General features: G+C 42.4%; 1 protein-coding gene across 2 annotated transcripts in view; it reads right to left on the minus strand.

The window, feature by feature from the left end:
* The window catches only part of CASP8 (caspase 8), a 60,135-nt gene extending 56,402 nt beyond the window's left edge, over positions 1-3,733 (minus strand). For both annotated transcript variants that reach the window (XM_017875717.1, XM_017875698.1), the window contains exon 1: positions 3,088-3,733. The gene's annotated coding sequence lies outside the window, so the exon portion shown is untranslated. The remainder of the gene's footprint in view (positions 1-3,087) is intronic.
* Positions 3,734-12,317: the final 8,584 nt, after the last annotated feature.

Raw genomic sequence — 12,317 nt, forward strand, 5'->3', positions numbered from 1 at the left:
TTCCTCAAGGATCTAGAACTAGAAATACCATTTGACCCAGCCATCCCATTACTGGGTATATACCCAAAGGATTATAAATCATGCTGCTATAAAGACACATGCACACGTATGTTTATTGCAGCACTATTCACAATAGCAAAGACTTGGAACCAACCCAAATGTCCATCAATTACAGACTGGATTAAGAAAACGTGGCACATATACACCATGGAATACTATGCAGCCATAAAAAAGGATGAGTTCATGTCCTTTGTAGGGACATGGATGAAGCTGGAAACCATCATTCTCAGCAAACTATCGCAAGGACAGAAAACCAAACACCGCATGTTCTCACTCATAGGTGGGAATTGAACAATGAGAACACTTGGACACAGGATAGGGAACATCGCACACTGGGGCCTGTTGTGGGGTGGAGGGAGTAGGGAGGGATAGCATTAGGAGATATACCTAACGTAAATGACGAGTTAATGGGTGCAGCACACCAACATGATACATGTATACGTATGTAACAAACTTGCAGGTTGTGCACATGTACCCTAGAACTGAAAGTATAATAATAATAATAATAATTCCTGTATGTGAAGGTTATTATGAGAATCAAATGAGTTAATACATACAAATTCTTAGAACAGCTCCTGGCATGCAGAGTAAATTTATAATAATTAGGAACTTAACTGAGAAATAAAAGCATAAGTATATTGCTTTCATATAGTGGTCACATTACATAAAAATGCATAAATTTTTATTATGTGGTCACATTATCTAAAAATGTGAAATTAACCAGGCGTGGTGGCTCAGGCCTGTAATCCCAGCACTTTGGGAGGCCAAGGTGGGTAGATCACTTGGGGCCAGAAGTTTGAGACCAGCCTGGCCAACATGGTGAGATCCCCATCTCTACTAAAAATACGAAAAAAAATTAACCAGGCATGGAGGTGGGTGCCTGTAATCCCAGCTACTCAGGAGGCTGAGACACGAGAATCACTTGAACCCGGGAGGCGGAGGTTGCAGTGAGCCGAGATGGCACCATTGCATTCCAGGCTGTGCAACAGAGTGAGACTCTGTCAAAAAAAAAAGAAAAGAAAAAAAACAGAATTAAATAGTAGAAGAGACAGCTTTAAATGTTCAAAATGGTACCACAGGGAGAGGAACTGGGAAGTGGGGAGTAGTGAGATCTCCCACTGCTGAATGAATGCTGCTGTCTCCTTCTCTTTCCCAGTCAGGAGTATCTGGTAATACCTATTCCTTGCGCCAACTAGGAAATCACTGACTTCTGGCCAATCATTTATAGTCTGCTCCATTCCCTTCCCAATGTTCCCAGACAGAAAAGCACATGTGCAGATTAAAGCACAGACTCAGATTAAAAAGAGTTCCTTTATATTATACTAAAATCACTGATCGCTAACCAGGGCTCGTTTTAGAACTTTCCCTAAACAGCCTGAGCTTCCATAGTTGAATCAGCAGCTGGGCACCTCAGATGCTGTCTCTCAGAGCATCCTGGCTTCAACACAAACGTCACCAAACTGCCCACTTCAATCATTCCTAAATGACTTTGACAATGTTTGTCATATTCCTTATTACTGGTTCTTTAATTTCCTGTATTTTTAATTGGCTCTCTTTACTGAAATAAAAATTTACATGAACAAGTTTTTTAAACGAACATTTTATATCACTACCACAAATGGAAAAGCACTGCATTTGCTACAAAAGAGGAACTGTAAAAAATAAATAAAATAAGAATGTAACACTGTTACTAAATTCCAGCTAGATACTATTGCTTACTCATTTGTCAAAAAGGGAAATTAGCACGTTTTGAGACATGATTAAGATATGTTAGTCCTGGCTGAGCATGGTGGCTCATGCTTGTAATCCTAGCACTTCGGGAGGCCAAGGAGGGTGGATCACTTGAAATCAGGAGTTTCAAACCAGCTTGGCCATCATGGTGAAACTCCATCTCTACTAAAAATACAAAAAATTAGCTGGGTGTGGTGGCATGCACCTGTGATTCCAGCTACTCAGGAGGCTGAGGCAGGAGAATCGCTTGAACCCAGGAGGCGGAGGTTGCAGTGAGCCAAGATCGTGCCACTGCACTCCAGCCTGGGCGACAGGGCGAGACACCGTCTCAAAAAAAAAAAGGAAGAAAAGAAAAAAAAATGGCTGGCACGGTGGCTCACGCCTGTAATCCCAGCACTTTGGGAGGCCGAGGTGGGCGGATCACCTGATCAACATGGAGAAATCCCGTTTCTACTAAAAATACAAAATTAGCCAGGCATGGTGGTGCACGCCTGTAATCCCAGCTACTCAGGAGGTTGAAGCAGGAGAATTGCTTTAACCTGGGAGGCAGAGGTTGCGGTGAGCCGAGGTCCTGCCATTGCACTCCAGCCTGGGCAACAACAGCGAAACTCCATCTCAAAAAAAAAAAAAAAAAGGTAAGGGAATCATAAAGAATAACTGGCCGGGCGCGGTGGCTCACGCCTGTAATCCCAGCACTTTGGGAGGCCAAGGCGGGCGGATCATGAGGTCAGGAGATCGAGACCATCCTGGCTAACACGGTGAAACCTCGTCTCTACTAAAAATACGAAAATTAGCCAGGCATGGTGGCACACGCCTGTTGTCCCAGCTACTTGGGAGGCTGAGGTGGGAGAATTACTTGGACCCAGGAGGCGGAGATTGCAGTGAGCTGAGATCTCGCCACTGCACTTCAGGCTGAGGGACAGAGCAGACCCCCTCTCAAAAAAAAAAAAAGAATAACTTTTCACTATGTGAGCCATTGTTGTTTAGTGCATAATGTCTGCATACTCCCCAGTATCCCCTGCAGCTCCTCCACAGTTATGGGGTCCCGCACTACAGGAAGACAATGCATTTTAGCTCAGAGTACAGGTCTCAAAAACTTGGCTAAATATTTCCCCCTTCCACTCATACCAGTGTACAGGGAACAATAATGGATTAATGGATTAATAACCAAAGAGAGGGCAGGTAGGTCCCAACTAGCATCTGCTCCACTCGGCCCGCTGGTGACTAGACAGGGCACAGTAATAGTGTTCACCACTTCTCTTTCCCCCAAACCTCCTCTGGAAATTCCAGGCTTACCTCAATATTCCCAGGGTTCAAGTGACCAACTCAAGGGCTCAGGCTGCCGAGGCCCAGCCTCACGTGCCCAGAAAGCGGACGCACCCAGGGGTTGCTCCGGGAAGGAAGGAGAAATGACGGTGAGTAGAAGCCAATGTCAGCTGCTCTAGCTGGACCCTCCTTCTACTGATGTCTTGACCTGCAGCCCACAGCCTCTGGGCAAGGAACCAAAGTCGTTTTGAGCCAGCAGGGTCAGACTTCTAGAAGCGGCCAGCGAAGGTAAAGGATCTGTCCTTTACTCCCTGGAAAGCAGTCTGGAGAGGTGAAACCAGCCGAGACTTCAATATCAGACAGATCTGGATTCAAATCCCGGCTCTGACTCTCACTTGCTGAGGAACCTAAACACCTCCTTTTGTTTCACTCAGCCTCCATCTTTTCAAGTGGAAAAGAACTGCTTGGTAAGGTTGCTGTGGGGAGTGAGTAAAGCAATATACGTAGTGCTTAATCTCACAGACAGCAGATGTTCCAGAAATGCTAATTCTCTTGCCCACTGGTATTCCTCAGGCAGCCACCAGTCACCTTCTTCTGAAGCTGTTGGAGGGATACGGGCAGGCAGGAAGCTCAGTCTGAACAACCAGACTTCAGACCAGCTCAGACACAAGGTGAAACAGAAACCAAAAGCTCAGAGTACATGACTTACCTCCTCCAAACCTTTGCTCCAGCCACTGCCACTCCCCAGAGAACGCCCTCCCCATCCCCTCCCACCCACTGCAGAGAGTGCTCACATTCTCCACCGTTTATCAGACACTTGTTTCTCACTGCCTGGCACTGTGAGTTGTCGTTTATTAACTAGTGTATTGTCTTCTTTGAAAAATAATTTTTTAAAAAAATATACCTTATCCATATACATAAAGCAGTCCCCCAATTCATGAGTGGATACGCTTGTGGTTTGTATTTGCGTTTTAATTACTAAGCAATCTGCTTCATCCCTTTGTGCAAAGTATTGCCTTAGGTTACAGTGTAGGAAACTGTATTAGCTCATCCTCACACTGTTATAAAGAAATACCGAAGACTGGATAATTTATAAAGAAAAGAGGTTTAACTGGCTCACAGTTTCACAGGCTGTACAGGAAGCATAGTGACATCTGCTTCTGGGGAAGCCTCACTGTATTTATTTATTTGAAGGACTGATTTTTTACAAAGTGAAAACCTCTCCTATGGCCTCTTCAATCCCTCCTTGAGGTCCCCACTGTTAACATTTTTATTCTTTCAGACTTTTTTCTAGGCTTATAAAGCCACAGTAATTCTTGCTCTGCCACTTACTAGCTGCATGACCTTGAAGGAGCAAGTTACTTAACGTCTCAGTGCCTTCCTCGACTCATTCATAAAGTAGCTATAGTGATTCCTGCATGTGAAGGTTATTATGAGAACGAAATGAGTTAATACATGCAAAATACTTAGCTCCTGGCATGCAGAGTAAAGACATAAACACATAATAAGTAGGAACAAATATTGTTTTACATATGTAGAGGAAAGAAAGACATCACATATACCATTTTGTTTACAAAAGCAGGGTAAGTATACTGTGCCAGTATCAATCATTGTGCTGCATCTGAGCTCCAAGTCCACCCTGTTCTGTTTGGTGACACCGAGCTACATCCCATAAAAAGATCTCCTTTGCCAGCTGGCACAATTTTAGGCTTTGTCAGTAGAGGGCACCAGAGGGACGGTGCAAGGCGTAGCAGAGACCTGGGTTTCTCTTCCGGTTTCTGGTGCTTTTCTTCCTGCTCTTAAAGCCATGACTGCCAGCAGCTTGTAGAACAACACCCAGTGGTGCTCACCTTCAGGGAACTTTGGCAGCCTCCCAGCGAGCAGCTTCCTGCTCACCAGCCGGGGCTTGCTGACTGCAGACAGCTTGAGTGCTCTTGTACCTTTAGCAGTTAGCCTCCTTTCACTAGTTAATAATTCTTCCTATTACATTTTCCCTTTCAAATTACTGGTGTGGTTTCCATCTCTAACTGGACCCTAACTTTTAGCTCATGCTTAGTATCTATCAGATAGCTTGCAAAATTTATTTAACCATTCCCCTATTGAAGGGAAAGTATTACAGTTTCCAGTGTTCGACTATTATACACTGTACAGTAATGAACATGTGTTTTTCATCCACATGACTGTTTTTGAAAGAAAAAAACTCCTGGAAGAGGAATAAATTGCTCTGCCATAGGGTTGTGCATTTAAGTCTTTGAAAAATGTTGTGAAATTGCTCTCCCTATAAGGTTGCACCAATTTATATTTCCAAAAGTAGGTGAAAGTGCCCGCTTCCCCATACCCTCACCAATCATTTTTCTTTAACATGTATTAATCTTAGGGGTAGTGTCTCATTGTTTTAGTTTGTTTTGTTCGGTTACTAAGGAGATTGAACATTTTTTCATAACTTTGTTGTCTATTTTTATTTCTTCTGTCCAACACTTGCTCATATCCCTTATTCATTTTTTAGTTGGATTGTCACTTTTTTATAATTCATAGAAATTCTTTGTTGATTCATTCCTAAAGGTATGTGTAGTTTTACAGATTTTATTAAGGGCCTTCGTTCTTAGTTATGTAGCAAATGTTTTCCCCTGATTCATTTCATGTCTTTTTTTATGTGATAAAATATACATAACATAAAAGTTACCATTTTCATCACTTAAGTGTACAGTTCAGTAACATTAAGTACATTAATACTGATGTGTAACCACCACTCATCTCCAAAACATCTTCATCTTCCTAACCTTCATTGTATGTCTTTAAATGCATTCTTTGTGTCTTATATTATACAAAAGTTTTACATTTTTATCTATTCTAATTTATCAGCCTTTTCCTTTATGACTTCTGGCTTTTACGTCTTGTGTAGGGAAATTTTTACTGGTGCTGTATTTTCTATATGTTCTTTTAATGCCTTTCTAGTCTTGTTTTAACATTTATATCTTTAAGCCATTTGGCATTTTTGTGCTGGTATGCATGGTCTGAGGTGGGCTTCTAACTTTACTTTCTTGTGGGAGGACCCGATTATCCTAATACCTTTTTTAAAAAATTATCTTTTCGCTGGGTTCGGTGGCTCACGCCTGTAATCCCAGCACTTTGGAAGTCCTAGGCAGGCAGATCACGAGGTCAGGAGATGGAGACCATCCTGGCTAACACCGTGAAACCCCATCTCTACTAAAGATACAAAAAATTAGCCCGGTGTGGTGGCGGGCACCTGTAGTCCCAGCTACTCAGGAGGCTGTGGCAGGAGAATCGCTTGAACCTGGGAGACGGAGATTGCAGTGAGCCGAAATCACGCCACTGCACTCCAGCCTGGGTGACAGAGCGAGACTCCATCTCAAAAAAGAAAAAAAAAAATCCATCCTTTTTTTTATTATTTTATTATGTCACTTTTGCCAAAAAGTACCTGCCTTCTCTCCCAAAGCAGATTATCATTTCCTAGAAGGGAGGGACCTTTCTTGCATCCATAAGTTTCCTTCCAACCTGGCAGGTAGTACATATTGTACATGTTGGTTGGTGGTGTGACTGATAGGAAGTTGAATGAGAACTAGCACATTTTTAACGAAGCAAAGCAGCAGCTGTCAGAACTCAGAATCAAATAAAAGCTGTCCCCCAATTCATGAATGGATATGCTTGTGGTTTGTATTTGCGTTTTAATTACTAAGCAATCTGGCTCATCCCTTTGTGCAAAGCATTGCCTTAGGTTACATGTAGGAAACTGTATTAGCTCATCCTCACACTGTTATAAAGAAAACCTAAGACTGGATAATTTATAAAGAAAAGAGGTTTAATTGGCTCACAGTTCCACGGGCTGTATAGGAAGCGTGGTGGCATCTGCTTCTGGGGAAGCCTCAGAAAGCTTTTATTCATGGCAGAAGGCAAAGCAAGGGCAGGCATCTTACATGGCAGGAGCAGGACCAAAAGAGTGCGGAGGTGCCACACACTTTTAAAAAACCAGATCTCATGAGAACTCTATCACAAGAACAGCACCAAAGGGATGGTGCTCACCCATTCATGAAGGATCCATCCCCATGATCCAATCACCTCCACCAGGCTCCAGCTCTGACACTGGGGATTACCTTGACATGTGATTTGGGGCAGCACCACACATCCAAACCATATCAGAAACAGAGGATGGGTAAGATATTGTTTCTGCCCTTATGAAGTTTGTGATCCCTAAATGCCCATCACTAAGGCGCTAGTTAGAGCACTGATGATCCATACATTCAATGGTGCTGTAGCAGTCATGAAAAGGATCAAGCAGATCTATATGTTCTGATACAGAACAGTCTCCAAGATATGTTAAATGAGCTAACCAAGGTGCAAAACAGTGCTAGTATTCATGGGGGGAAAATGAGGGAAGGACACACATACACATATGCTTATATAAGAATAAAATGTCTCTGAAAGAATACTCAAAACATTAGAAACAATAGTTATCTCCATAAAAGCAACTGAAGGTTTGGGGGACCGTGTGAAATTCACTTTTCCCCATGGACCGTTTTGTACTGTTTAAATTGTTTAACCATCTGGTTGTAGTTCTATTTCTAAATAAAGAAAATGGGAATTTTATAAGTATGTTTACAATGAAACAAGAAAGATGACACAGGTATATGTGAAACAGTAGGGACGCAGAAGAGTGCCAAATTCAGAAGTCTCAACTTTGTTGCTCCAGAATCACAAGGTGGTGCTGTAAAGGGAGGTTTCCGTCTTGCTGTAGGGCGTTGTCAATCTCAGGCGATGTGGCTGGAGGGCAGGCAGAAGGAAGCCTCTGGAAAGAACTAGGAAATGCTGCTCCACCTGTGCGTGGGGGGTCGAGGTGTCTGTGCAGAGATGGCAGTGGGCAGGAAGGTTGCTGAGATCTGAGTCTGTTTAGCACCCCACACTGTTCTCTTCCTGCCTCTGATTTCCATTGTCTTTTCCAGAAATTTCAACATCCTACTGAGCACAAAGAGAAATAAAAGAGGAACTCTGACTGAGTGGTTTGTCACATGCAGGGACCTGAAGAGTCTCGACACCGGCATAACTTTTTTATGGCCAGCTGTACTTTCAATTCCTGGCAGAATGACTCACATTTCTCATCAGTAATGGAGTAGTCTATTTTTTTATTTGTTTACAATCTTCAAGATAAACCAAGCCCATGTCTCACAGGCCTGAAACTGTTGATAAAGTTGACTTATCCTTGATGTTTCAAGATGGTAACTCAAGTGGAGAGGCCGTGGCTCCTATCTCCAAGGCTACTTAGCTTCTCTGGGCCTTGATTTTCTGATCTCTAAAATGGGAACTAAAACACCTCTCCGTCACTCTCATCATCATTTTTAGCAGCAGCAGGTGGCTAAACCCAAGGGCTGGAGTTGTAAATTTGGCAACAGCAAGAAGCCCCAGGCCAAAACTGGCTCACTGTCCCCTTGCAGTGTGGCCAGACTGAGCTTTCAGAAAGGCATGAGTGGTAGGGGTGAAGATTCTTACTCTCTGATCCCTTCTGCCCTAGTGGAAGGATCCTTCTGAAGTTTCTAAGGATTTTTTTTTTTTTTTAGAAGGAGTCTCGCTGTGTCACCCAGATTGGAGTGTAGTGTCACTGGCACGACCTCGGCTCACTGCAACCTCCACCTCTGAGGTTCAAGCAATTCTTGTGCCTCAGCCTCCCAAGTGGCTAGGACTACAGGTGTACATCACCACACCTGGCTAATTTTTGTATTTTTAGTAGAGACAGGGTTTCACCATGTTGGCCAGACTGGTCTCATACTCCTGGCCTCAAGTAATCTGCCTGCCTCAGCCTTCCAAAGTGCTAGGATTACAGGTGTGAGCCACCATGCCCTGCCTCTAAAGATCTTTTTGAAGGTTCTTCAAATGATGAAATAGCAGCCTGATCCAATAGAGTGCTGGGCTTCTAATTGTACATTCTGAGTGGAGGAATACCAGCAGCAATGTGTGCGTTGTGGGTGTCATGGTGAAGACGACTGACTCTGTAGATGAACCCCTTGACTTACACTGATTTGTTAGAAACCAGTTTAGGGGCCGGGCGCGGTGGCTCAAGCCTGTAATCCCGACACTTTGGGAGGCCGAGATGGGCGGATCACGAGGTCAGGAGATAGAGAACATCCTGGCTAACATGGTGAAACCCTGTCTCTACTAAAAATACAAAAAAAAAAAAAATTAGCCTGGTGTGGTGGCGGGCGCCTGTAGTCCCAGCTACTTGGGAGGCTGAGGCAGGAGAATGACATGAACCCAGAAGGCGGAGCTTGCAGTGAGCTGAGATCGTGCCAGTGCACTCCAGCCTGGGCAACAGAGCCAGACTCCGTCTCAAAAAAAAAAGAAGTGTCTTAAGGGAGTTTCCCATGTTTCCATCTGCAGCTTGCTTCCTGTTCTGGAGAATATATCCAGATCATTATTTTGCAACAGGGATGGCTCAGGGCAATAAAAAGTGAGTCAATACCCCTTATCCTTGCTTGGCAACACTGATTATATTAATTATAGCCACAGAAATCACCACCAAAACACAGACGGGTACTAGATTGGAAAAACATACCCTGCCCAAGAGGGCAAAGCTTCCCTGCAAACCTGGCCAAGTATTCAAAAAGCCAAAAAATCACCCAATCTGATAGCTAAATTCCAGTAATCAGCACTGAGATGCAAAAAGGATTAAAGAAAAAAAGAGAATACCCCCCACACCCAGCACTCAGTTGAAGATATAAAACATGACTGATGCATTTGAAGCCCCTGTAATTCCTCCCCATTGGCATGTTCCTCCCTCTCTCCCCAAGCCCCAAGCCCATCCCAGACAACTACTACTCTAAACTCCTCATCACCCCCATGCATCTGTATATTTGTACAATATACATACGAATTTATAAGCAACATAAAAGACTCTTATGTGTTTTAGCATTCTATAAATCATATTCTATATATTATTTGCTCATCATTATGTTACTGATACATATATTTAAACTGTATGAAATGCCAATATTTGGTTATTTCTGATCTGTAAGAATGGCAATTTCATATGGTTCAACCTAATAATTCTAGCTAATTTTGTTTCACTACTTGATAGTATTCCTTTATATGACTATACCACAATTTATCTATGCTCCTGATGAATCTATAGATTGTATGTGTTGCTTCTTTTTATTTTATTTCTTTGTGCTCTCACAGTGTTGCTCAGAAAACTAACACTCCTCCTTATCTCCTGGTACATGTGCAAGATTTCTTTTGGGGCCAGGCGTGGTGGCTCATGCCTATAATTTCAATACTTTGGGAGGCTGAGACAGGAAGATTGCTTGAGGCCAGGAGTTCGAGACATTCCTGCACAACATAACAAGACCCTGTCTCTACAAAACAATGTTTTTAAGTTTATTCTGGGACATAGATCCAAAAATAGATTTGCTAGATTTTACTGTGTGCAAATTTCCAACATTTATAAATATTGCAAATTGCTCTCTAAAATGAATGTGTCAATTTACATTTCCTAGATCTATGTGACAGAGTTCCCTTCACTCTGTATCTTCACCCATACTTAGTACTGACAGAGTTTTAAATATTGATAATATGATGGACATAAAATGCTATCTCACGGTGGCTATATTTTTCAAATTCTCTGATGACCAAAGAGAATGGTTATGTTTTCATATGTTTATTGCTCATTGGTATTTCCTTTTAATTACTGGTTCATATTTTTTGCTCATCTTTGAACTAGTTTATATGTTTACCCATCTAGATTGGATTGTTTAATATGTTATGGATTTGTAGAAGATTATATATATAGTATATGTATGTACATCTCCTTTATCAGTTATACAACATGGCAGATATCATTTCCCAGTTTGTGGCTCATCCCTCAGGTTTTGTTTTTGTTTCTGTTTTGAGACCAAGTCTCACTCTGTCACCCAGGCTGGAGTGCAGTGGCATGATCTTGGCTCATTGCAACCTCCACCTCCCAGAGTCAAGTAATTCTCATGCCCCAGCCTCCCGTGTAGCTAAGATCACAGGTGCGCGCCACCATGCCCACCTAATTTTTTTTAGTAGAGACAGGTTTCACCAAGTTGGCCAGGCTGGTCTTGAACTCCTGACCTCAAGTGATCTGCCCGCCTCAGTCTCCCAAAGTGCTGGGATTACAGGCATGAGCCACTGCACCCCAGGCTCATCCTTCAATTTTTTAATGTTGTTTTTGGTGTTTTAAAAGTCAAGAAGCAAGTGTTTCTTCTTAAATTCACAAATGACAGTTCCTATAGTGGGTTATCAAGGGAAAAGGTGGGGCGTCACAGGAAATATCTCTAACCCTTTAGGTTGAGATCATAGAGAATTCTATGATCAGTAAAACAGACCGAGAGTGCAAAAGGGTGATATAACCAGGGAAATGTCACAGCATTGCCAAAACTCCTGAAAGCCCATTGGAGGTTTGTGGTCATTGGTTTGAAACAAGACCTGTCTGTAACATGGAAGGTTTTTACCCCAGCCACATCCTGGAATTCCAGTACAAATTTGGAGGACACGGATTTATGTGATTAGCCTGAGTTGGGATTCTGCCACCTCAGTGGAACTGAGGGAAAGGCAAGGGTGCTGGTGCGTACAGGAGACTTTAACAAAGACATGTGGACTCCAAGCTGAGTGAAGAGTGAAGGTGGTTGTCAGAGAGGGGCATGCTTGGAATTGAACTGTGAGTGAAAGTACAGATGGTAGTAATGACAAAGTTTACTGGATGCATGATTGGGTGGACATGGAGGATACACTCATTGAAACAGCGTGGGGAAAACTTGTGACAAACGCAGAGTGAATAATGGGAAAATACATAGCAAAATGGAATTATAAATAAATATCCTTTTTTCTTTGTGTGTTTTTGTATTTCCCAAATATTCCATAATGAACATACATGACTGTGTAATCAGAAAAAAAGTTATAAAATAAAATTCCTTTATTTATTAGTAAGTCTATTTCTACTATTTACAAGTACTCAGCTCAAAATCTCACAAAGTTATTTCCATTCTAGAATTTCACCAGTATCTCCCAGGCATTTTACAGAATCACTTAAAATGAGACCTAAGTAGACGTGTAAGTTTCACAGCATAAGTTCTTTCTTTCAAGAAATACCTACCTGAAATATGCATGTAGAAGTGGGGAGGACTGGGTATACAGTGGACAGAATTGGGGGCAAAACTCTTCTTGAACACCTTTAATATATTTTCTTTTCTTCGAACCATACAAATGTCTTTATAAAATATTACCTACTCAAA

This window comes from Rhinopithecus bieti, unplaced genomic scaffold (assembly GCF_001698545.2).
Source record: "Rhinopithecus bieti isolate Rb0 unplaced genomic scaffold, ASM169854v2 scaffold_980, whole genome shotgun sequence".
Lineage (NCBI taxonomy): Eukaryota > Metazoa > Chordata > Mammalia > Primates > Cercopithecidae > Rhinopithecus > Rhinopithecus bieti.